We start from the raw sequence: 26,567 nt of genomic DNA on the forward strand, positions 1-26,567 counted from the left end.
ACAGTTGTAATTCTTCTTACGTCGGACAGACTGGGAGAAATTTTAATATAAGGTACTTGGAACACGTGAATGCCCTGAAATACAATAAATGTTTAGCTGTAGGACAGCATACGCATGACTATAATCACAAATTCACAGACATAAAACAAGATATGGAAATTCTCAAAATCATCAACAAAGGACCCCTCCTTAACATTCCCAAAAGCTATTTCATACATTTAGATCAATATTTCAACCCAAATCATAATCTTAATGAAATTTCAGAAAAGCCAAATATCCTTTTTGACCTTCTAATTCTCATTTTCAGAAATGTCAAACCAACAAGTTATTATTTTTCATAATATTCACAGCACCTTTCCCCAGCAGCCATCCTCTTTCCCCACATCCCCCCCCCCTTCCTTCATGACATTTCCCTCCCCTCTCCTTCCTTTTCATTTGAATCTCACAACAGTTAGTCTGAAACACACACAACAATAGGCCACACACCACATGCTGTACTGAGAGGTAAGTCTCATTAACCTAAGCCATCTAACTAACACATTCTCTCATTCAATTCATTAATTTAATTTTATTTACTTTATTCAGGTTAACTTCATGGGCACCGCAATGAATTGCAAATTTTATATCGGACACAATGTATCTGTTTTAACCACATCTTCATGTACCATCCTGACAATGTCCAACAACATTTAAGCATGATTTAACAAGCACCACGAGAGCATATCATTTTATTACTTTGATGATGAAACAACATCTAACAGTTCTCCGTCAGCTAGTGGTTATTTACAGTGGTGCCCAATGACCTGCATATGGCTAACACCACTCAAATAGATTTAGTGATGAACTACGCGATCAACATTTACCAATTCCCGTTTACAATTCAATTAGTACTGATTAGCAGTACTAGAACTAACAGTTCTGTGTATATTAATACATGAAGGAGTGATATAGATGTTGATTCCCATAGGGAATCTGAAATATTTGTCCTGAATGAGTAAATTTATAATACCAATGTAAATGGTCTGTTATTGGACATAATAAATTTCCCAGCTAACTATCATCTATATCATCTAATAGCCAAGCAGGCATCAATATTTGGTAAAGAGACAAAGTCTCTCATAGTGCATTGGAACTGCCGGTGACTCCAAGTAGCCTACGCAGTGGCCTCCACGGTATGCACTAGCCAGAGTCTTGGTTGGTGTGCTAGGTACCAACTGATGAGCCCAACCTAGCACACGAGGGCGAAACGCTGGCAACCAGGAATGAGTTAGCTGGAAAATTTATAATGTCCAATAACGGACCATTTACATTGGTATTAACATAAGAGTCTCGATGATGAGCATACTCATGATGATAGAACCTAGTTAATTTCAAATTTACTCATAATTTCATCCCAGTTTTTAATGTCAATTTGTATATATTTGTTTAATTTGTTTTATGTCAATTGTGTGCATGTACATTTGTTTAGTTATTAGATGTTTTTCATTAAGGCTGAAGATGGCCAGCCCCGGCTGAAACTAGTCTCTACTTAATGTAATTTAGAATATTGCATATTATAGTATTGAAAGGTGGACCATTACTACATTAATTTAATAATTATATAGTTAAAATAACACATTAGAAAACGCAACACAAACTAAAATAAAGTCAATGGGATAAAGCGCAGTTAACACAAATACACAAAGGACAAAGGACATGATTACACACGAGTAGCCCGAAGGGAAGTCCTCCATACCTTCGGTGTTCCTTTTATCGCTCTCAGCTTATTTGGAACTGGAATGGCCTGCCACTCCATCTCCCAGTGGAACATACCCAGATGTCTCAGCTGAGTGCGAACTTCACTTGCTGGAACCTTGTAAGGCAACGGGGGCAGTGCAACTTCTTCCTTGGCAGCCTTATCTGCTAATTCATTTCCCTCTACACCCACGGGGCTTGGGAGCCACAGAAAGGTGATTCTGGTGCCGGCATCCGAACACCCGACCAGCAGGTCCTGGACCCGCTGCATCAGAGGGTGCCGAGGGAAACAGGTATCAATAGACTGTAGCGAGTTCAAGGAGTCAGTACATAGAAGAAAGTGTTGGCGCCCATCAGACAGTGCGTACCGCAGAGCTTCACACATAACATAGAGCTCTGCGTGTACACACTACAGGTTTCCGGGAGAGCAGAAAGAAACCTATCATTGTCGACAACGAACGCACAGCCCACCTTCGTTTCTAACCTTGAACCATCCGTGTAAACGACGACTGAACCTGGATACCGGCCAACAACGGACAGGAAGAGCCTCAGATAAATCGAAGGGTCAGTGTTTTCCTTTGGGCCAGTGTACAGATCCAGGATTATTTCAGGTCATCGTACTACCCACGGAGGTACCCCATTTGGTTGTCTGACAAGGAAGGAACCGAAGGTACATGAAACAATCTGTGACAGCTATCCAAGCGTATTCCAACCGGCCACGCTGCTCGAGGACAAGCGGTGTACAACCAACGGTTTCCATTGTTGAATACGCAAGGACAGCTTGGGTGAAGTGGCATCTGTCGCACATTAGCAGAATCCTACAGAAGGAGTTGCTGGCGCCTCAGGTGTAAAGGTGGCACACCAGATTCAGCGAGCAGGCTAGCTATGGGGCTTGTTCGGAAAGCACCCGTCGCCAACCTAAACCCGCTGTGGTGGATGCTGTTCAGTTTTGCAAGGACACTTGGTCTTGCTGACCCATATGCTGCACTGCCATAGTCTAACCTGGATAAAATATGTGCCCATTAGAATCATAGGAGCACCGTGTGATCCACTCCCCAATTAGTGCTGCTAAGAAACTTCAAGATATTAAGTCTTTTGGTGCATTGCACTTTTAGCTGCCGCAGGTGTGGCTCCCACGATAATTTACTATCAAAAAGGAGCCCAAGAAATTGGTAAATGTCAATTACGGTAAGGGCGACATTTCCTAAATAAAGTTCAGGAAGAGGGTCCAGAGTACGTTGACGACAAAAGTGGACAACAGAGGTCTTTGTGGTGGAAAACCGAAAGCCATGTTCTAAGGTCCACTGCTCCACTCTCCTAATAGCTTGCTGTAATTGTCGCTTGGCGACTGCCACATTACGCGAGCTATAGTGCACAGCAAAATTGTCCACATATAGTGACGATATTACTGCTGAACTAGCAGTAACGACAATACCGTTTGGCAATCCCGAACAGAGTGACACTAAGAACCGATCCCTGTGGGACTCCATTTTCTTGAAAGTGGTATTGCGAATATGTTCTCTCTACTCTGACATGGAACAGATGGAGGGACAAAAAATTTGCTATAAATACCGGTAAGTGACCTCGGAATCTCCACTGATGCAGGACTGAAAAGGTACCATATCAACATGTGGTGTCATAAGCCTTTTCTAAGTCAAAGAAAACAGCTACCCAATGCTATTTGTGGAGAAACGCATCCTGGATAGAGCTCTCCAGGCATACCAAGTGGTCAGTGGTACTTGGACACGAGTCCTTGTTTCTCCAGACACCACACAAGTTGGCGATTTACCTCAAATAGCTTATACAGGCAGTTTGTAAGACAAATAATTCTAACTTCCTGCATACTTAGGATCTTTGTCAGGCTAGAGGACAGGAATGACTATACCCTCTCGCTACTGAGATGGAAATTAATCCACCTTCTGAATACTTGACAATCATGTGATGTTCACAATAACATTACAATGTGCTATTACAAGATACTAGTTTTGGTCCTATAAGGACCATCATCAGCCTAGCCAAGATACATAAGTGTATACCATAGTCCTAAAACAGAGTTATGCAGTGAGATGAGAGATGAAAGAATGGACTGGGGATGTAGTGGAATGATATACATATAATATGGTGAAAATATGAACTGTTGTAGTTGTTGCAAAGTTATGTTGAACAGTGACAAATAAAATCTTTTGGTATATGTCTCGTAAAATTACAATATTAAACAATAATTATCTCAAAATTGAATAAAATAATCTCGAGTTGACGAACAGTCCAAGGTTGCACACTTAAAAATTGGTTTGTCGGATTTTAAACAATGTCCAATGTTTCTATCAAGTTCTATAAGATACGAAGTTCAACATTGGCGCAGAGGGAATTATTTTGTCCAATAAATCCACAACAGAGGTTAATTGTTGACAAAACTGTTGGACATATCTTGTGGTAGATTGAAATATCCAGTATTTGGGAGATAGTAGGTTCGAACCCCACTGTCGGCAGCCCGGAAAATGGTTTTCCGTGGTTTCCCATTTTCACACCAGGCAAATGCTGGGGCTGTACCTTCATTACGGCCACGGCCGCTTCCTTCCCACTCCTAGTCCTTTCCTGTCCCATCGTCGCCATAAGACCTATCTGTGTCGGTGCGACGTAAAGCAACTAGCAAAAAAAAAAAAAAAAAAGATTGAAATATTGTTGTGTTACAAAGGAGCAACTCCAATTCAATAGGAACCAAATGAACCTGGAGAAAAGAAAGTTCGAGTTAACGCAAGAAGGAATTGAAATAAGGGGACGAGACTGGCGAAAAAAAGTAAGAGAACAAACATTGAGGGCTCACCTTGCGCAGTGTGAAACAAGCTTGCCAGTTGAGTGCAACTAACAGAGTGAGAACAGCGTAAGGAGAAGGGAAGGAAGTTGGTGAGGGGAGGAGCATAGAATGACGTAAGTGGGGAGGGGCGGGGAAATGGCTTAAGGCGAGGTAGGCGGGAGGGAAGATGGTGATGTTTGTGTTGGAGGGGGACCTTTAATTGACTTGAAGAAAGAATTTTGGTCTACTGACTTGCGCTTTTTCTGAAATAAGTGATGAAAAGATCAAGTAAAATATTAGGTTTCTCGGTTATTTCATTGATATTGTAGTTAGCGTTAAAGTATTGGTTCAAATGTATATAAAAATCCTTGATTATATTAAGTAGAGGGCCTTTATTAGCTATTTCAAGGATATCCATGTCTGATTTGATGTTCGTAAACTTATCATTATAGTCGACCATGTTGGCCGATAGCCGAAAATTTGTTATATTTGACTGCATTGAAGTGTTCCGAGTATCTTATATTAAAGCTTCTACCGGTTTGCCCTACATAAGAAATATTAGAACAGGAGTTACATTTAAGCCTGTAAACACCTGATTTTGCGTACTTGTTAACTTTATTAATGTGTGATGTAATATGTAGAATGTGTGTGTTGTTGGTTTTAAAAGCTATTTTTACGCCTTCTTTCTTTAAAATATTAGTGATCTTATGAATTTCGCTCTGCTACCACCTCCTCTGCGAACCATCTGACCTTGCCGCGGTAGGGAGGCTTGCGTGTCCCAATGATGCAGATAGCCGAGCCGCAGGTGCAACCATATCGGATGGGTATCTGTTGAGAGATCAGACTAACGAATGGTTAATCGAAAGGGGGGTAGCAGCCTTTCGGTAGTTGCAAGGGCGGCAGTTTAGATGACTGACTGATACGGCCTTGTAATAATACTCAACATGGCATAGCTGTGTTGATACTGCTACACGGCTGAAAGCAACAGGAAACTACAGCCGTAACTAACTCCCGAGGAAATGCAGCTCTCTCTGTATGAATGATGTACTGATGATGGCTTCCTCCCAGGTAAAATATTCCAGAGGTAAACTAGTCCCCCATTCGGATCTCCAGGTGGGGACTACACGAGAGGGGGCGATCATCAGGAAGATGGATACCGACATTCTGCGAGTCGGAGCATGGAATGTTAGAAGTTTGAATCGTTGTGGTAGGTTAGAGAATCTGAAAAGGGAGATGGATAGGCTAAAGTTAGATGTAGTTGGTATAAGTGAAGTACGTTGGCAGGAAGAACAAGATTTTTGGTCAGGCAACTACCGAATTATCAACACAAAATCAAACGGGGGAAATGCACGAGTTGGTTTAATAATGAATAAGAAAACAGGGCAGCGGATAAGCTACTACGACCAGCATAGTGAAAGAATTATTGTCGTCAAGATAGACACCAAACCAATGCCCACCACAATAGTGCAGGTCTATATGCCTACTAGTTCAGCGGATGATGAAGAAATCGAGAGAATATATGAGGAGATAGAAGATTTAATACAATATGTAAAAGGTGACGAGAATCTAATTGTGATGGGAGACTGGAATGCCGTGGTAGGCCAAGGAAGAGAAGGTAGTACAGTAGGAGAATTTGGACTGGGACAAAGGAACGAAAGAGGAAGTTGGCTGGTTGAATTCTGCACCGATCATAATTTAGTGCTTGCCAATACTTGGTTCAAACACCACAAACGACGGCTGTATACGTGGACGAGACCTGGAGACACTGGAAGGTATCAAAATAGACTTCATTATGATTAGGCAGAGATTCAGAAACCAGGTGTTGGATTGCAAAACTTTCCCAGGAGCAGACGTGGACTCTGACCACAACTTGTTGGTCATGAAATGCCATCTGAAGTTGAAGAAATTGAAGAAAGGAAAGAATGCAAAAAGATGGGATCTAGACAAGTTGAAAGAAAAGAGTGTTAGGGATTGCTTCAAGGAACATGTTGCACAAGGACTAAATGAAAAGGCTGAAGGAAACGCTATAGAGGAAGAGTGGAGAGTCATGAAAAATGAAGTCAGTAGGGCTGCTGAAGAAATATTAGGAAGGAAGGAAGGAAGAAAAGATCAACTAAGAATCAGTGGATAACTCAGGAGATACTAGACCTGATTGATGAACGACGAAAATACAATAATGCTAGAAATGAAGAGGGCAGAAAAGAATACAGGCGATTAAAGAATGAAGTGGATAGAAAGTGCAAGGTAGCTAAGGAAGAATGGCTGAAGGAGAAGTGCAAGGATGTTGAAGGCTGTATGGTCCTGGGAAAGGTAGATGCTGCATACAGGAAAATCAAGGAAACCTTTGGTGAAAGGAAATCTAGGTATATGAATATTAAGAGCTCAGATGGAAAGCCACTTCTAGGGAAAGAAGACAAAGCAGAAAGATGGCAGGAGCATATCCAGCAGTTGTATCAAGGTAAAGATGTAGATAATTTGGTTCTGGAACATGAAGAGGCTGTTGATGCTGATGAAATGGGAGACCCAATTTTGAGGTCAGAGTTTGACAGAGCTGTGAGTGACCTCAATAGGAACAAGGCACCTGGAATTGATGACATTCCCTCTGAATTACTGACTGCCTTAGTAGAAACCAGCATGGCAAGGTTATTTCATTTAGTGTGCAAGATGTATGAGGCAGGAGAAGTCCCATCCGATTTTCGGAAGAATGTTGTTATACCTATTCCCAAGAAAGCCGGTGCTGACAGGTGTGAAAACTACTGCACCATTAGTTTAGTATCTCATGCCTGCAAAATTTTAACACGTATTATTTACAGAAGAATGGAAAAACCAGTTGAAGCTGAGTTGGGAGAAGATCAATTTGTCTTCAGAAGAAATGTAGGAACATGTGAAGCAATCCTGACTTTACGTCTGATCTTAGAGGATCGAATCAAGAAGGACAAGCCCACGTACATGGCATTCGTAGATCTAGAAAAGGCATTCGATAATGTTGATTGGACCAAGCTATTTATGATTCTGAAGACGATAGGGATCAGATACCGAGAACGAAGAATTATCTACAATCTGTATAAAAATCAGTCTGCAGTGTTAAGAATCGAGGGCTTTGAAAAAGAAGCAGCAATCCAGAAAGGAGCGAGGCAAGGCTGCAGTTTGTCCCCTCTCCTTTTCAATGTTTACATAGAACAGGCAGTAAAGGAAATCAAAGAGAAATTTGGAAAGGGAATCACAGTCCAAGGAGAGGAAATCAAAACCTTGAGATTTGCCGATGATATTGTTATTTTATCTGAGACTGCAGAGGATCTCGAGAAGTTGCTGAATGGTATGGATGAAGTCTTGGGTAAGGAAAACAAGATGAAAATAAATAAGTCCAAAGCAAAAGTAATGGAGTGCAGTCGAACGAAGGCAGGTGATGCAGGAAATATTAGATTAGGAAATGAAGTCTTAAAGGAAGTAGATGAATATTGTTACTTGGGTAGTAAAATAACTAACGATGGCAGAAGTAAGGAGGACATAAAATGCAGACGAGCACAAGCAAGGAAGAGCTTTCTTAAGAAAAGAAATTTGCTCACTTCAAACACGGATATCGGAATTAGAAAGATGTTTTTGAAGACTTTCGTGTGGAGCGTGGCATTGTAAGGAAGTGAAAAATGGACGATAACTAGCTCAGAAAGAAAGAGAATAGAAGCTTTTGAAATGTGGTGTTACAGAAGAATGCTGAATGTGAGATGGATAGATTGAATCACGAACGAAGAGATACTGAATCGAATTGGTGAGAGGAGATCGATTTGGCTAAATTTGACGAGAAGAAGAGATAGAATGATAGGACACATCTTAAGACACCCAGGACATGTTCAGTTGGTTTTTGAAGGAAGTGTAGGTGGTAAGAACAGTAGGGGTAGACCAAGGTATGAATATGACAAGCAGATTAGAGCAGATGTAGGATGCAATAGTTACGTAGAAATGAAAAGGTTAGCACAGGATAGGGTGGCATGGAGGGCTGCATCAAACCAGTCTATGGACTGATGACTCAAACAACATGAATTTCGTTGGTGTAAGTGAAAGTAGAAAAGGATTCGTATTTAAGTAGTTCTTTTTTTAAGTGAGGTTTTGGGACGGAATTTATGTTTGTTGATAATACTTTCTATGAAATGGCTGCTGAAGCCATTTAATCTTGCTATGCGACGGATAGTATTCAGTTCGTATAAAGATCTTTCTTAGTCATGGGTACATTGAATGCTCTGTGAACCAGGCTGTTATATGTTGCTTTTTTGCGAGAGGTCTTTTTCCGTAATCAAAAAAGATCCCACGCAAAAAGTTCAAAGACTCCTCAAACAAACTTTAAAAAACGCTTCTTTCCTGCTTACCGAACATGAAAAAAATCAGCTCATAAGTATGAACTCTGGGCTTCCTATGGCCAGAGCTCTTCCTAAGATACATACGGCCGGTGTTCCCAATCGACCAATCATTAATTTTAGACCGAGTCCTTTGTACAAAACTTCACAATTCATCCAAAAGTTCCTAAGGAAAAATTACCAATTCTTATCTAAGAAGTCCATTAAAAACACATACAAATTAATAGACAAATTAAACAACTTCAGCATGGAACCTGACTATTCACTTGTTTGATATTGTAAATATGTACCCCAGCATCCAAATTTCCAAATTAATTCCTATCATTGAAAATAACTTAAATAAAAATAGTCATTTGAGTATATTAGAAATTCAAGATTTAATTACGTTGCTTAAATTGGTTGTAAATAATAACTTTTTCACGTTGAATGGCACCATCTACCAACAGAACGGTCTGGCAATGGGTTAACCGGCCTCAGGTATTCCCGCAGAAATTTATCTGGACTTTCTTGAAAACACTAAAATCAACAACAATTTTGATATCATCCTTTTTTGGGCTAGGTATGTTGATGATGTCTTGGTAGTTATAAATGAGAACTTAGACGACGCCCATACCACTCTTCAACCTCTAAACAACATTGACTCTCATATTAAATTTACCTTGGAGTCAGAAACAGATCAAAAGATCAATTTTCTAGACCTTACCATTATTAGACATCCGGAATCTCTAACCTATAAAATTTATAGAAAACTCACCCAATCGGCTGTCACAATTCGACAAGATTCAGCTCACCCCCACCCCCACAAAAAAGCAACATATAACAGCCTGGTTCACAGAGCATTCAATGTACCCATGACTAAGAAAGATCTTTATACTGAACTGAATACTATCCGTAGCATAGCAAGATTCAATGGCTTCAGCAGCCATTTCATAGAAAGTATTATCAACAAACATCAATTCCGTCCCAAAACCACACTTAAAAAAGAACTACTTAAATACAAATCCTTTTCTACTTTCACTTACACCAACAAAATTCATAAGATCACTAATATTTTAAAGAAAAAAAGGCGTAAAAATAGCTTTTAAAACCAACAACACACACATTCTACATATTACATCACACATTAATAAAGTTAACAAGTACGCAAAATCAGGTGTTTAAAGGCTTAAATGTAACTCCTGTTCTAATATTTCTTATGTAGGGCAAACCGGTAGAAGCTTTAATATAAGATACTCGGAACACTTCAATGCAGTCAAATATAACAAATTTTCGGCTATCGGCCAACATATGGTCGACTATAATGATAAGTTTACGAACATCAAATCAGACATGGATATCCTTGAAATAGCTAATAAAGGCCCTGTACTTAATATAATCAAGGATTTTTATATACATTTGGACCAATACTTTAACGCTAACTACAATATCAATGAAATAACCGAGAAACCTAATATTTTATTTGATCTTTTCATCACTTATTTCAGAAAAAGCGCAAGTCAGTAGACCAAAATTCTTTCTTCAAGTCAATTAAAGGTCCCCCTCCAACACAAACATCACCATCTTCCCTCCCGCCTACCTCGCCTTAAGCCATTTTCCCGCTCCTCCCCACTTACGTCATTCTATGCTCCTCCCCTCACCAACTTCCTTCCCTTCTGCCTTACGCTGTTCTCACTCTGTTAGTTGCACTCAACTGGCAAGCTTGTTTCACACTGCGCAAGGTGAGCCCTCAATGTTTGTTCTCTTACTTTTTTTCGCCAGTCTCGTCCCCTCATTTCAATTCCTTCTTGCGTTAACTCGAACTTTCTTTTCTCCAGGTTCATTTGGTTCCTATTGAATTGGAATTGCTCCTTTGTAACACAACAATATTTCAATCTACCACAAGATATGTCCAACAGTTTTGTCAACATTTAACCTCTGTTGTGGATTTATTGGACAAAATAATTCCCTCTGCGCCAATGTTGAACTTCATATCTTCTAAAACTTGATAGAAACATTGGACATTGATTAAAATCCGACATAAACCAATTTTTAAATGTTCAACCTTGGACTATTCGTCAACTCGAGATTATTTTATTCAATTTTGAGATAATTATTGTTTAATATTGTAATTTTACGAGACATATACCAAAAGATTCTATTTGTCACTGTTCAACATAACTTTGCTACATCTACAACAGTTCATATTTTCACCATTTTATATGTATATCATTCCACTACATCCCCAGTCCATTCTTTCATCTCTCATCTACCGCATAACTCTGTTTTAGGACTATGGTATACACTTATGTATCTTGGCTAGGCTGATGATGGTCCTTATAGGACCAAAACTAGTACCTTGTAATAGCACATTGTAATGTTTTTGTGAACATCGCACAATTGTCAAGTATTGAGAAGGTGGATTAAAAAATTTGTATTTATTTTATGTGTTAACTCAATACGGAACTAACTATGAAATTTATAACCTTGAATGTCCTCACTAAGGTGTTTCAACATCTGGGTATGGATATTGTCTGGTCCAGGAGACGTGTCCTTGCGTTCCGGAGTTCCCACTCCATAAAGAGCACATTATAGTCTGCTGAGGCTTGCGTGGCAAAAGTGAGAACATGATGTTCTGCCTCCCGCTTCAGAGCAAGGAAATCACGGTGATAATTCCTGGAGCCAGACACTTTCGCGAAATGGCCAGCTAGATGCTCAGCAATCGAGAGTGGTTCAGTGACGATACTGCCTGCAATGGAAATTCCCGGTACAGAAGATGAACTTTGGATACCCGAAATACGTCGAAGTTTAGTCCACACGAGATGATGGAGTATGTGACGTCATAGATGACACATAACTTTCCCACGAAGCTTTCTTACTTTGGCGAATAAGAACTCGCGCCTCAGCGCGAAGTTGTTTAAATGTTACCGAGTTGGCCTCAGTAGGCTGCCTACGATAACGTTTATGAGCGCGACGGCGTTCTTTGATAGCTGCTGCAAATTATTCGTTCCACCACGGAACGAGTTTTCGGCGAGGAGTCCCTGAGAAGGAAGGAATGGACTCCTCAGCAGCAGCAAGAATAACTTGGGTGATGTAAGTGATTTCCTCGCCGACGGTCCGCCTGGTATCGTCGTCAAAGACACCTAGTGATGTGTACTTTGGCCAATCAGTTGGTTTAAGAATCCATCGAGGAGGAGACTCAAAGGATTTTTGTTTCAACAAAGTAAGGATGATGTGAAAATGGTCACTGTCACTGAGATCGTGTGTATTCCACCAAAACAGCAGAACCAACGTTCAGCTGCGTAGACTTACGTCTATTCACAACTAAGTATATTTTATTTTCCACCTTGTTGATACATTAATTGCTTAAAGCAACTTATTGGTTAAAAGTGGTACACGTTTCATATATTATTAACATTTTCAGCCACATAACACTGTTTAAGAGGAAAAATTCATATACTGACAAAGTATCAATGCTTGAGAGGAAGTGTCCTTAAAATTAACATAAGATGATTAGATGAAAACATTAAATCAAAATACTAAAATATATATATATTAAAAAATGTCTACAATTGAAACCAGCTGTCAAGGAAACACTTGTACAATAGTCCATAGAGAATATGTCCTAATGAATATTCTTTTCTTAAAAAGTTCATGGAGAAAAGAAAAGGCCAATTTATAAGTTAAAAATTATACATTTATAAGTAATTGATATAGATGTTGATTCCCATATGGAACCAACATCTATATAATCTGATGGCCAAGCAGGCATGAATTTTTGGTAATGAGACAAAATCTCTCGAAGTGCACTGACACTGCCAGTGGCTCCAAGTAGCCTAAGCAGTGGCCTCCACAGTATGCACTAGCCATGTGTCTTGGTGGGTGTGCTAAGTACCAACTGATGAGCCCAACTGAGCACATGGGGGTGAAACGCTGGCAACTAGGAATGAGTTAGCTGGAAAATTTATAATGTCCAATAACGGACCATTTATATTGGTATTTATAAGTAATTGCGAAATGAAGAAATCTAGATTTCATAATATGGCTCCTATTACTATTGCAGATGAAAATATCGCTACTTCCTAAATTCCTAGTAGTCAATTATTTTTAAACCTGCTTTCCTCTTGAACAGCATCTCCTGTCTTTTTACAGTCTAGTCTGGTGTAATAGTGATGCATTCTTGTTCACATACTTGAGGAATTGGAGGTCAGGGAATATTGGTGTGTCATTAACTTCCTTGTTGTTACCTTCAGCTTCAAAGGAGGAGAAAAACGTTGTACGGCTATCTGGAGATGGACAGATTCCAATTCTATTCTCATTATCTTTTTCAAGCATTTTCAAATACACCAGAATTTGATCATATAATGGGTTCTTATATTCTATAGCCTCCTTAAGGTTATCATTTTTCTTTACAAGTTGTTCTAGATGAATGTATAGATTTTCAGGTGTGTTCATTAACTCGTATGCACCCGTAAGCGGACTGATATGTGCTCGAGCGACTGGGCCAGGACTGCACAAGCGACCTGATACGCCGAGGTGCAAGGTCATATATTGGATACGTTTGTGATATCTGTTGGCTTTTTCTGAAAATATTTCTTCTAGAAATCTGTTCTTGGTGCCTCAAAATGTCACCAGAGTGCTCTGGTATGCTTCTTTGGCAAAGAGAAATGATTAAAATATCGATCGAAAAATCTGTATTCTGTTGTTGACAAGATGGCTGCGAAGGAAGTTGCTTGCTCGCGCGATATGCTCAGTAATAGCGAAATTCAAAGCATACTTGATGCTTTAGGCTCTGATTGCAACAGTGATACTAAGGAAAAGTTATTAGTGATCCTGTGCATGAATGATCACGAAATGTAGTAATATCGCTTAGTAATATCGTATGACATGGAATGCTGAATGGATTTTCTCCTGCCCCTCAAGCTCCGATTACGACTGCCGGATTTGAACCTATGATCTTGGTACCTCGATACAAACACTTTACCAGTGATCCTCAGACTGAATCTTAATAATAATAATAATAATAATAATAATAATAATAATGATACATCGAGTGAGACATATGGCTGTAAGTTCGTATTTGGGAGATTGGTTCGAATCTCACCATTCACTGCCTCGTGTTTGGTTTTCCATTATTTCCTCATTTCCAAATCAGACAAATGTTAGGCTCATGTCATATAATTAAGGGGCCATACCACACACTAAAGAACTTCTGAGGTAAGATCAGTTAATGAAAAATTTAATTTTTCAATGGGATTTTGTGTGTGTTATATTTCTGTAGTGTTCTGTTTTTTGTGTCATGAGCAACAGCGTGGAATTTCTCAATAATATAAAACCGGTCCCGTGATAATACGCGCAGACGATCACCCACTATACTGTTTTAACCAAAAGCCAAGGTTGCATACTAAAAAGTTGGCGGATTCCTGGCAATGTCAGAGCAAAGGGCGGGTGGGTGCATATGGGTTAAGCTGCCTTTTTAAAAAAATTTTATGATGGTCAGGTCTTGTTCTATGTTGGTAAATTTATGACCTGTGGTAGTCATGTGTGTTCCTATAGCTGATAATCTTCTATGTTTTTCAGCATTCACATGTTCTAAATATCTTACTTTAAAATTGCGGCCAGATTGTCCTATACGAGAATATGTGCCGTAACGTACACTAAAGTGAGTTGGTTCCCCTGTGTTCAAAATACATAAATCCAGGTCTGTTACTAATGTTTCCAGCTCTCTTCCCCTGGGGCAAGGCGTCTCAGAGCCCCATGTGGGATGATGGGCATTAAAATCGCCCAACAAGAGGAAGGGAGGTGGAAGCTGATCTATAAGATCAGCAACATCATTTATGTTAAGAGTCTGGCCTGGTGAAAAATAAACGTTACACACTGTTGCTATGATAGGCAGCGGAATCCGCACCGCAACTGCTTCCAGTGGGGTCCTTAGAGGAATCTCTTCGCTATAGGTATCAGAACGAACAAAAATACCCACGCCACCAGCTGCCCGATGAGCATAATATTGTTCTGTCGAGTGTAGTCGGAAATTTCTCAAGACCGTATGATGAACTGGTCTGAAGTTTGTCTCCTGAATACAGACTATACTCGCCACGTACTCAGTAATGAGCTGACATAGCTAAGCAAGATGCCTGTCATAACCGTTACAATTCCACTGTAACAGTGCCATAGTGTGGACTATAAAAGGAGTGTTAGGTTATGAGCGACAAGATGCTCGTGAACCTAAACACTATCAACATCTACATCCTTAGATGTAGATGACAGCGCGACATCAATCCCGTCATCGACAGACGGCGAGGATGACGTCCAGAACTTCAATGCTTTTCGGCGGCGGGAAGTTCCCCTACGAGGGGAGCGTGCAGGTTTTGGAGCAGGAGTACCTGCTGGTGCGGACTCATACTCTCCAGGTGGAGGGGACGATTTCTCTTTCGCAGGAGAAGTGCGAGAGCGCCTGGTAAGGGCGTTCTTCTTCGCCACCTTTTTTTCTTGTTTAGACGGGCTGGGAGATGATTTCTCAGCCCCGGTCGACGATGCTGCCTCCGCCGGCTGGGGCATGGCTTTTGCCGACCTCTTAGGGAGGAGAGACTTAGCCTTCCCCCCTTGCTGTGCGGCTTAGAACTGCCAGCCAGCACAGACTTCTCGTTGGTCGAAGGTGGGGTAGTCCCCCCCTTTTGAGCTTTTACTCTTTGAGACATTGCTCTGAGGAGCAACAGTCGCCTTGGGCGCAGCGATCATCACAGGTAACGATGTTGTGAAAGACGAACCTGAGAGACTCTAAGCTATCATGCTGTAGTCGAGTGTACGTGCAGGTGCATTTGTGGAATTAAACTCACAGCGTGCTTCCTGGTACGAAAGACTATCCAGGGTCTTGATATCCTGGATCTTCTCACTCAGATATGTCGGATAGTTCCAATCCCAAGGAGAACGAAGACCGGAGCAGTTATTGCACTTGTACGGGGTTGTGCACTCCTCCGTGCCGTGAGCCACTCGTCCACATGTACCACATACAGACGGATTTGAACGACATACCATATATCCAAATCTCTGGCATTGATAGCATTGCATAGGAGGCAGGATGTACGGCCTCGCATCACAACAATAAGTTGTTACCTTAACTTCTATGGTAATACTGACAACTTGAAAGAGACAATGAAGGCACCAGTAGCAACGTCTTCACCGTTGACCTTGCGCGTAATGCGCCAGACGTGTCTCACGCCACGGTTCTTCATGTCTTCTATCAACTTGTCGTCAGTGTTCAAATTAAGGTCATGGTGAAAGATGACTCTGCGAACCAGATTCAAGGATTTGCGCTCCTCCACTTTGACGGGGATTTCGCCAAAGTGGTCGCACTTAAGCAGCTTGCAGTGCTGTACGAATCTTCAAAAGCAAACTACCATTACCATTTTCTTGAGATCCTCAAGTTCGCCGTAGAAGCCTTCAATGTGTCTACTAAAAAGGATCGATTTCACCAGCTTAAAATCATGTCCATCGATTCTGGTAGCAACCAGAAACCTAGGGAAGCTGGATCCCATTCCGTCACGCTGTGCACGTTCCCAGGGAGTTGATCCTCACAGGGAAGCAAAAGTTAAAGACTTCGGTGGGGGACCACCTTGGGATGGGCGACTTCATTTCGAAGCCATGCCCGAATTCTTCCTCCCCGAATGCCACCCACTCCGATCAGGGTCTCTGTAGCCGAACCAAGCTGCCAAGGCAATACCCACATGGTCGTAGCCGGTACTGCCCGGGGTCCGATGTTGGATGATGCCTAATACGGGATGACTAAGGCAATGAGTACTAGGGCTCCCTTCCTCCAGTCACCTGCAATAGCATGTACCCCATAGTGCGGACAGAACACTAAATATAGAGAAAAAAGAATAAATAATATGTCCTCTTGGCATTCGGCTGTGCGGGAACCTGTGTTGTCAAGCGGATACTACTGCCAGGGTACATGGTGCTCCCACCCGCAAGATTCCTGGGTGGTAAAATGCGGGCTTTTGGGCGTAATCGCACACGTAAGAGGCCCATCTCTGAGCAGCACGTACAACAAAAATTTTGAAATGGTATGCAACTAACCCTCAAAAAACAATAAAAAATAGAGGGGGACCATGGCTACATGACCCTTTTAGTTGACTTCTACGACAGGCAGGGATTACCTGTGAATGTATTCAGCCCCTTCCATCCACAGGAGGTCCAACACTTTTATACGAAACCGCAATCCATGTCCGCGCCTAGGCTGCCCCTTTTAGTCACTTCTTGTAACAGGCAGGGGATACCGGGGGTATATTCTATATGTGCGTCCCCCACCCGCAGGGGCTTAAAAAAAAAACGTATCAGAGGGATGAGAATAAGATAGAAAAGTTACATGTGGAATACAAAAGATTGAAACTACAAGTAAAGAGGAGTATCAAGGAAGAAAAGGAGAAGTGTTGGGGAGAGTTTACCAACAAAATTGAGCAAGATAGTCGAGGAAATCAGAAACTATTATGAAGAGTAATAAAATAAAAAAAGAATAAATCAAGAAAAAATCAAGGCATTAGAGAGAGATGATGTATCCATAGTACATGACGAAAAGGGTCTTCAGAAGGTGATGGCAAAGTATTTTTAAAAACTTTATGAGGATGACTGCTCAGAGGAAGAAGGAGATAAGAAAATGGAAATAATACATGGAGAAAAAGAAGAGAAGCCGATAACATGGTTGGAACTTGAAAGGGCAGTGAAAGCAATGACCAAAGGTAAAGCTGGTGGAAAAGTTGAATTCAATGCTGATATGATTAAGGCAGCAGGAAGCATTGGACTACAGTGGCTGTACAGAGCCCTCAATGCCATATGGAAGGATGAAAGAATACCTGAAGATTGGCAACAAGGAAGCATTGTACCACTGTTCAAAAAAGGAAATAGGAAGAAATGTGAAAATTACAGAGGTATAACCCTCTTATCACATGGGCTAAAAATAATGGAGTAAGTCATAGACATAAGAAAAAGGAGATTGCTATTTCTTGGACACATTTACAGAATGGATGACAATAGACTAACTAAACGAATCTTCAGTACCTTTGGGAAAAGAAATCAACTACCACCTGGATTCAAGAAGTCAAGAAAGACCTGGAAAGGAACAACATACGAGAAGAATTATTGGAAAGAAAGATTTTTAGGAAGAAAGTCTTACAAATGGAAGGATTCCAAGGGAGGAAGGAAAAGAAAACAGGCACAAAGTGGACAGAAGACAGGAAAAAGAAGCATAGTGAAACAATGAAAGAATACTGGAAGAAAAGGAAAGAACTAAGGAAGAATTGAAATTGTAACGTGGTCCTTACAAGGCCAGAACGCAAGAAGAAGAAGAAGAAGAAGAAGAAGAAGAAGAAGAAGAAAGTCAGTTAGAGGAAGAACAATAGGGCTTTAGACCGAATAGATGAACAATAGACTTGATATTTACAGTGTGAACGATAATGGAAAACATCTGGAAAGGGACAAGGAAATCATATTCGTATTTTTGGATTTGGAAAAAGCTTATGATACAGTTCTATAGATAAGGAAATTTCCCCACAGAATTCAGGCAGATTGCAACTTTTACAAAATAGTTAAAGACATAATATGGAACAAGAAAATACCAACAAAATGTACGAGAGTCATATATGAAACTTATGACGTACCAATCCTGACCTATGGTTGCAAAACATGGACCATGAGAAACAAAGATGTTAGTAGAATCCAGGCAGCAGAAATGAAATTTGTCCGTAGCATGATCGGCAAAACACGGAGGGACAGAGTCCGTAATGAGGAAATCCGCAAGCAGGCTAAAGTTGTAAGACTGCAGGACAAAATAACAGTGCAGCGACTGAGATGGTATGGACATATGCGACGCATGGGTGATAACAGATTACAAAAAAAATGTACGATCTAAAACTTGAAGACAAAAGACCAAGAGGGCGACCAAGACTCAGGTACAAGGACATGGTGAAGATTGACATTCAACAGAGAGGACATACTTTGGAAAGCATTGAAGGAGAGAAGTTCAGTGACCGCAACTGGTGGAGAAGCCTCGTTTGCCGACCCATCGCTTAAGATGGAACGACGTGGGATATGTATGTACAGTTAAGAGAAAACATGGAAAAGAGAAAAAGAGAAGCCAAGTGAACACAGACGGAGAACGGTTAGAGAATGTAGAACAGTTTACATATCTGGGTAGCATTATTAATGGAAGTAATGAAATCAACCCTGAAATTAATAAAAGACTAAGTAAAGGGGCAATATTTGACATAAGTGCGATAACAGGTATAACTTGAAAAGAAAATTCTCTCACCCATGGGTAACTAATGCAGATATCGAGCTCGAATAATTATTATTTTACAATTATTATTATTATTATTATTATACAATTATTATTATTATTATTGTATGTATAGCTGTGAAGTGTTACATCCATTTGGTATTAATATTATTATTATTATTATTATTATTATTATTATTATTATTATTATATCATGTGTACATGCGATACGATCCCATTGTTTTTCAGGTTATGTCATGAAACAGGCACTGTATATAGACACTTATATCAGTTCAGTTAATGTAAATACCTGTAAATTAACATTATAATTTATGCTTACCTGTATATATAAAGTGTAATCCATAATTGTGAAACACACTAACTTCCAGAATGGTAATAGCACGTGAAAGATTGAGAATTTTTATAGATTATAACCTATGTATTAGACACTCTAGAATTTTCATGAAGATATTTTTTTTGTAACGTATCTTTCTGGAAGTCTGGCGAGGATACCTATATGAAGAGACGATTTGGACAGTGAAGTTAGTTGATGAACGAGTTATTGTTTGGAGGTTATTGGAAGTAAGTTAGTTAGTTGTTTAGTAGAGTTATGGAGTAGCAAGTATATATCCCAGGCTGACATGCAATATATGCAGTCTCCATACTAAAATACGCAGTCATATGTTTTCAACTGTGTTTCAAAGTTGTAACCTCCATATCAAAGTGTTGGCAGTTGTTTTTAATAATGACGGCTTTGTTGATATTCTCGAAGTGAAGTGTTTTGATACTCTGATTACGGTTGTGTGTGTGTTAATTTGTGAATATATGTGAATAAAATTAATTGTACCAACTGACAGCATCTCGTGTGCGTCTGTGTGGATACGTTACATTTTTATCAAGTCAGAGAACTTTTATGGGATGACAAAGTACTCAAGAGAACGAAATTAACATTATGTAAACAGTATGTCATACCAATTTTAACATACGGACTAGAAATGCTGGTATCTAATAAGAGACAAGACGATAAGATCGAAGCAGTAGAAATGAAATGTTTAAGAACATCGGTTAAAAGGATAAGAAGAGATAGAATTCAAAATATTAAAATCAGAGAAGAGCTAAATATAGATCCGTTAGTACAGAACATACAGAAAGCAAGACCGAGACGGTTCGGACGTGTAAAAAGAATGGGAAAGGAACGGGTAGCAAGAAGGGAATTGGAAAGAGAAGTTAAGGGAAAGAGACCAGTTGGAAGATCGAGAAGAAGGTGGATGGACCAGATTTGGAAGGACATTAGAGAAGCTGGACTGGATGTGGCAGAAGTAATGGATCATGAAAAGTTGAAGGACAGAAAGAAGTGGAGGAGGTTTGTTAACCACACCCGGGCGACTGGAGTGGGACATTGCTGACGATGATGATGATGATGATGATGAAGAACAGTAATGTTATTGGCTTGACGTCCCACTAACAAATTTTATGGTTTTCGGAAATGCCAAGGTGCCGGAATTTAGTCCTGCAGTAGTTCTTGTACGTGCCAGTAAATCTACTGACACGAAGCTGATGTATTTAAGCACCTTCAAATACCACCGGACTGAGCCAGGATCAATCCTGCCAAGTTGGGGTCAGAAAGCCAGTGCCTCAACTGCCTGAGCCACTCGGCCCAACAGTTAGTAACTAGATAGTACCTAAATTATATAAATGCAGTAGAAGCTTGACTGAACATGGTGGTGATTGAACATGCTCCACCCTGCGTTATAGCTTAACCGCAGTAAATGGAAAATGACTTATAGCATGACAGGAGATTGGGAAAAAGTAATAGGCTACAAGAGTACACAATTTTATGAAAGCCACTGTACCTAAAAGGCACACATTTGACATTCCATTCTTAAATAGTTCTGTAACAGATTCCATTCGTGACACAATCGACTGTATTAAATTGTTCATAGAGTACATTTTTCTTCTTTGCGACATCACAGCACCTGCACCAAACTCAAGACTTGACTAAGAGATTGTATGACAAAAGCTAAAAACCAACATGGTCACTTGTTTTGTAAGCACGGGTTAGGGAAACAAGTTTATGTTGTTGAAGGGGGTGGAGGATGGTCACCTTAACTTAGATCTGTGTACCCAAAAACTTAGTCAATTGTTCACATCCTGCTATTTCTGTGAATAGCCAGCACGCGGTTTCTAAAACCCCATCCAGTCATCGCTTAAAGTTCTGTTTAGCACTGAGTCTGCAACGGTTATAGACTAATGCCGAATACCTGTATGCAGTTCAATACTATATTAAAATTTAATAATTTTACTGATGATTTTTTTCAGAGACATACTTTGTACTGCGTTCAATCTGAATCCACAGTAAATTGGACTGTGTTCAACCAGGCTATAGTTAGACAAAATTTCTTATACGGAAATTACAGACGTTCAATCCACCAATCAATACGATATATATACAGGGTCTCTCTTATAAACTAAGATGGTTGAAGTGGCATTTTTACTCTCCAATTGGGGTTCTGCAGTATGGGACGTGCGCATATAGTTCTTGACCTTGCACGTGTTCGACCTGTCGAGCAGCAGTCTCCAGTCTGAATCTCAGCTGTTAACACGGTGAGACAATATCAATGCAACACCGTATTTTCGTTATCCCTTTCAGACCGAGTACGCACAATTGTGCGGGTTCGTATTTTAGTTATCCCTGACCGTATTTGATGTTTTTTCGGCGCTACACCGGACTGCAGTGATTGTGCAGGACACGTGGCGTGTATTTCAATTGATTTTAGTATGCGCTTGACCGCCAGGGCGAAGGAAGAAGAGTTTAAAAAGCACAGTTGATCGGCAAGATGGCAGGAAGCAGTAGTGCCGAAAGTAAGTATTTATTTACTGCGTTTATATTAATCTAGAAGCTTTACTGAATACCGGAATATATTCAATGAAGTGTGTACATTGGTTAGTGAACGTAAATTTTGAAGCTACACCATCGTACGTGATACGAGGTTTTGAATTTTGATACGCACAATTGTGTGGGTCCTGTTTTTCGGATGTTAGTTTTTATTTTGTAAAATAAACTATTAATATGTGTATTGAGGAGCATTTTAGTCAGTTCTTGACGTACAAACAAAAATACACACCTCCAGTTTCCTTTCAGGTCTGAAAGGGTTATGTGAAAGTTCTGGTTTCATCTTAATGGTCGGGTGAACAGTCATAACTTTCGCTATTGATGTGCAGAAAATCCTAATGGTGCCCTATCCTTTCATTATGATAGGAAGATTGGTGTTTGGTGTGCTGTTAGTGAAAGGTGAATAATTGGGCTTTTTTTTTTTTGAGATGACAATAAATGCCGAGAGGTACCAAGATAACATTTTGATGCCGTTCTTCCATCAGTTCACGGAAGAAGAAAAATATTGTAGGTGGTTTCAACAAGATTCAGCCCTGCTCATACAGCAGATTCCCTTCTTACAATCTCAGAAGAAAGAAACAAAAATCACAGACACTGGAGGAACTGAAAGAAAACATTATGAGTGGTATCAGAAACATTACATGGCAGAACTCACATCAGCGGAAGATAGGCAGCCCGCCGAACTTGTTGACGTACTCAGCCATGACGTAGGCACCTCGAGTGAGCTCTACACGGCCAAGCGTGACCATATATGGTAATGTCCTGGCCCATGTGCAATAGTCTATTTAGCGTTAAAATGTTGTTATTTTGACACTGCCAACGTGAAGGCCATCGTAATAGACGCAACATGTCAAATTCTTAGGAAAATCCACCCTGTACTTTAGGAGTTATAAGGGTAGATAATACCCACGTTCTAGATGCTTTGCCACAATCTGGTATAAAAGGAGGGCGATCCGGACTACAGAGTCAGTGTATGTTACTCCACCGTCTCTGTGACACGGGTGACGGGTGGAGCGCTACGAGTGCGGACCAAACCTATGGTAGGACGAGTCTTTGCATTTCGAGTGTTCGGTTCCAGCGGAGTTGGAACTTTGATTTTCTTCAAGTGCCATGTTAGGACTTGTGTTTCAGTGACTAACTGAAGGAACTTAGAATTTCTCTTGTGAGTGTCGCAACTTTTAGAAGTACTACATTTGAACTCGTACTTTGAACTTGTATTTTCGTAAACAGACTTTGGGAACATAGAAATTTTCTGAGTGTCTAATTTGGACTTGTGTTTTGCGACAAGCTGTGGAAACATAAAACTTTCGTGTGAATGTTACAATTTTCCAAGTACCACATTGAACTTGTGTTTCATGACAAACTGAGGAAACTTAGAGTATTTCAGAGTATAACGTTCAAACTTATGCTTCCTAACAGATTGTGGAAACATGAAATATTTTTCGAGTGCCGCATCTGGACTTGTGTTTAAACCTGTGTCATTGTAACAGAAAACAGAGTACCCATGCCATATCTGAGTTTGTGTTTTCCTCTCGTGATGTTCCGAGGGAACATAGAACTTTTCAGTGTCATAATTGAACTCACAATTTATGCTTCGTAATCATTTTTCATGGACGGTATTAGACTGTTTCCAAGTGCAGTTTTATTTTAATGATCACTTAATTTTGTTTATTGACGGAATAGGACATTTCCGAGTACAATTTAATTTACTTAATTTATTACAAACGTGCCAATGTGTCCTGAACTTGCATAAACTGTGCATCTTGTGCTTAATATTGTGCTCTAATCATACACTGGTGAGATCAGTGAATTAAGAACTGTGATGACAATGATTAGTGACCCAATAGAACATTCTAGTCTGCCATGCCAATGTTAACAAGCTCATTATAAATTACACATTATTTTCTCAAGTATTAATTCGACTAACAACTAACACAAGGTCAGATATTCAGTTCAATCGTCTTATTTTCAAGTGACAATTTATGAAGATTTACGATTCAGCGAGGTGTTTGAATCAAGATTTTAGTAACACTTGCCATATTTCATTTGCAATGAGTGAACACAATAATTTAAAGGTCAATCTATTTAACAGTGTGATAGTACATATATCACACCCTCGCACTGTATGTAAAAGTCAGAGATATTATTGGCAGTATTTGATTTATTATTATTATTATTATTATTATTATTATTATTATTATTATTTCATTTGTAAATGTTGTCATTTAAATTTGTAAGCTGGGTGATATCCACATATGCAGATATGAGTAATTTGTTTTGTACTGGGAAAACATTGCTATCTTGGACTCTGGTAATTTGGATGACTCGTGCGGGCATCCCAGTGTCTGATGAGATGTGTTTGTTGATGTTATTGTACTACGAAAGTTCTATGAGTCATGTGATATACCCCCAGCATTTGTTTATTTGTTGGGACCAAGTATGAGTTCAGGGCATGGTCTTGACAAGAGCATCACTCATGATTGGCTCGCAAGGACCAATCCAGACGTATCATCTGAGAGGAAGGGCGAAGCGGATGTTTATATAAACTTCGACATCACTGTATGAAGGAACCACAACTGACACACTGTACGGGAAGGAAGTGGTGCTGATACACGGTACTGGAGTGACACGGCTGCAATGGACTGGACTTCAAACGTTCGTGGAGCGTAGTCTTGTTATATTCGTGGAAAGTGGCTGATCGACAGATTGTGGAGTGCTTGCGCATTAAGTATTGTAGCACTTGTGGCGGCCTGGCATTATATGTTGGTGAAAGCTATCTCAGACTTTCCATAATTTATGTTCAGGGTAGAAAAGCGTGTGTTACTTAAATGTATATATCTTTACAACAAGTGTTAAAGTCTGTGAACACAGTATTACGAGGTACAGTATCTGTGTGATGTTAGAAGTGCTGATTATGAGAATTGGCAAGTAGTACTGATACAGAGACAGTGAAGGGTATTTATCTACATATATGTACATTGTTCATCGGACTATCTACAAATGGTAGTTAGTTCTCGCTTTCGTTTTCCCACTGTTTTCATTGTTGTTGTTGTAAATATGGAGTCTTCCAGCAATATTTTATGTGGGTATTATATGTATAATTGTGTGTGTTGATGAGGTGCTCATGCACGGATTTTGTTAAGAATATAGTTAGCTATTTTAGAATCAGTGGAGTTATTGATGAACCTAGGTGCAGTTCCTACCTATTTAGTCGTTTTCAGGAGGTTAGGTAAGGTCTGCAGCAGATGTACCAGTATGCAGCATTATGTACACGCCCTGGGATATAAAGTTGATCATGCTCTATCAAAATTCGAGGGATCCATTCTGGTGAACTCTGGCGCCCATACTACGGACATTTCGATTAACTATTTTTATTAATTTAATTTATTTCAAGTATTTTATGAAGTTTTTGAATATTTTCATTTATGATATATTTTATGATATTTTATTGATTATATTTATTATTATCATCAAATGGTTACAACAGTGCTACAAGTAAGTTGAATGCCGTACGGGGAACTTGTATGTGAATCACGCCTCACCTTTCATCAACAATGTCATGGGAGATCGAACCCCGGAATGTGTGCGCCTGGAAAATCAAGAACTCTCAAATCCTCGAGAACTTTGAGAAATTCCAGAACTTGGAGAAACTCCAGAACATCGAGAACTTCACATCCAGGACGGGCGTGGTTCCTGTCCAGGCCGTGCCCAGCAACCATCCCAGGATCTGGAGATTCCAGCCTGCTACGACGCTTCAATTCAACTTGTATGAAAGGTGATATTAATTTGTCTTCAATGAACAATAAAATCAGATTATCAAAAAAATCTAAGTTCAATGAACTAATACCCCTCTCTGTACCAACTCCAATGGTTTCATGCCACACCCTCAGAAACAGTCCATGCTCTTCAAGCTGGTGTCAGTGCCCCAAAGACAGACATTTTTCCTAGTACAATATACGGGTTTGGCAGTGAATGGGTTAAGGATAACACCTGATATGTCTTTGATTTTACCAACTTAGTGATGTCAGGAATAAGTATTTGAGCAGAATGAGTGTCTAATCCTACTTTCAATGTGACAGCGGACAAATATGACAGTTTACTCAGATTTATCATGTGTGTTCACAAAGGTATATAGTAACTAATTTGCATGCCAATGTGCAGATAAGTGGAATCTCTCTTCGTTCAAAGTTCTCACAAAACGCAAAGAAGCCATTTGGAATACTGTAATACTTACTTAACTTTCAAAATTGTGTTACATTGAAGATAATCAGTTCTCATCAAAATCCCATGAGAGCCTACTCAAAATTTACAGAAAAGGGTGTCATAAAAATGTATTACTCAGGCAACACTTCCTCAGTATTTCTAAACCACATTTGTCTCTATGACTGTTTACAGGATGCAGAGTTACTAGAGCTCAGCCAGGAAGTAGTGGCATTTGCGCATGGGCTTACGTTTGGTGTGCGGAATGGACTCCTCTGTTACAGCCCCTCTGAGGGGAGTCAGTTCAGTCCATAAGAAGCTGTCGAAGTGGTAATTTCGCTATAAAATACC

The 26,567-nt window shown here is 39.9% G+C and overlaps 1 protein-coding gene across 2 annotated transcripts in view; it reads right to left on the reverse strand.

Moving 5' to 3' along the window:
- Ptp61F (Protein tyrosine phosphatase 61F) overlaps positions 1–26,567 on the reverse strand; it is a 426,371-nt gene that overhangs the window by 335,115 nt on the left and 64,689 nt on the right. The window lies entirely within an intron of this gene.

The sequence above is a fragment of the Anabrus simplex genome, chromosome 2 (genome assembly GCF_040414725.1).
Source record: "Anabrus simplex isolate iqAnaSimp1 chromosome 2, ASM4041472v1, whole genome shotgun sequence".
Classification (NCBI taxonomy): Eukaryota; Metazoa; Arthropoda; class Insecta; order Orthoptera; family Tettigoniidae; genus Anabrus; species Anabrus simplex.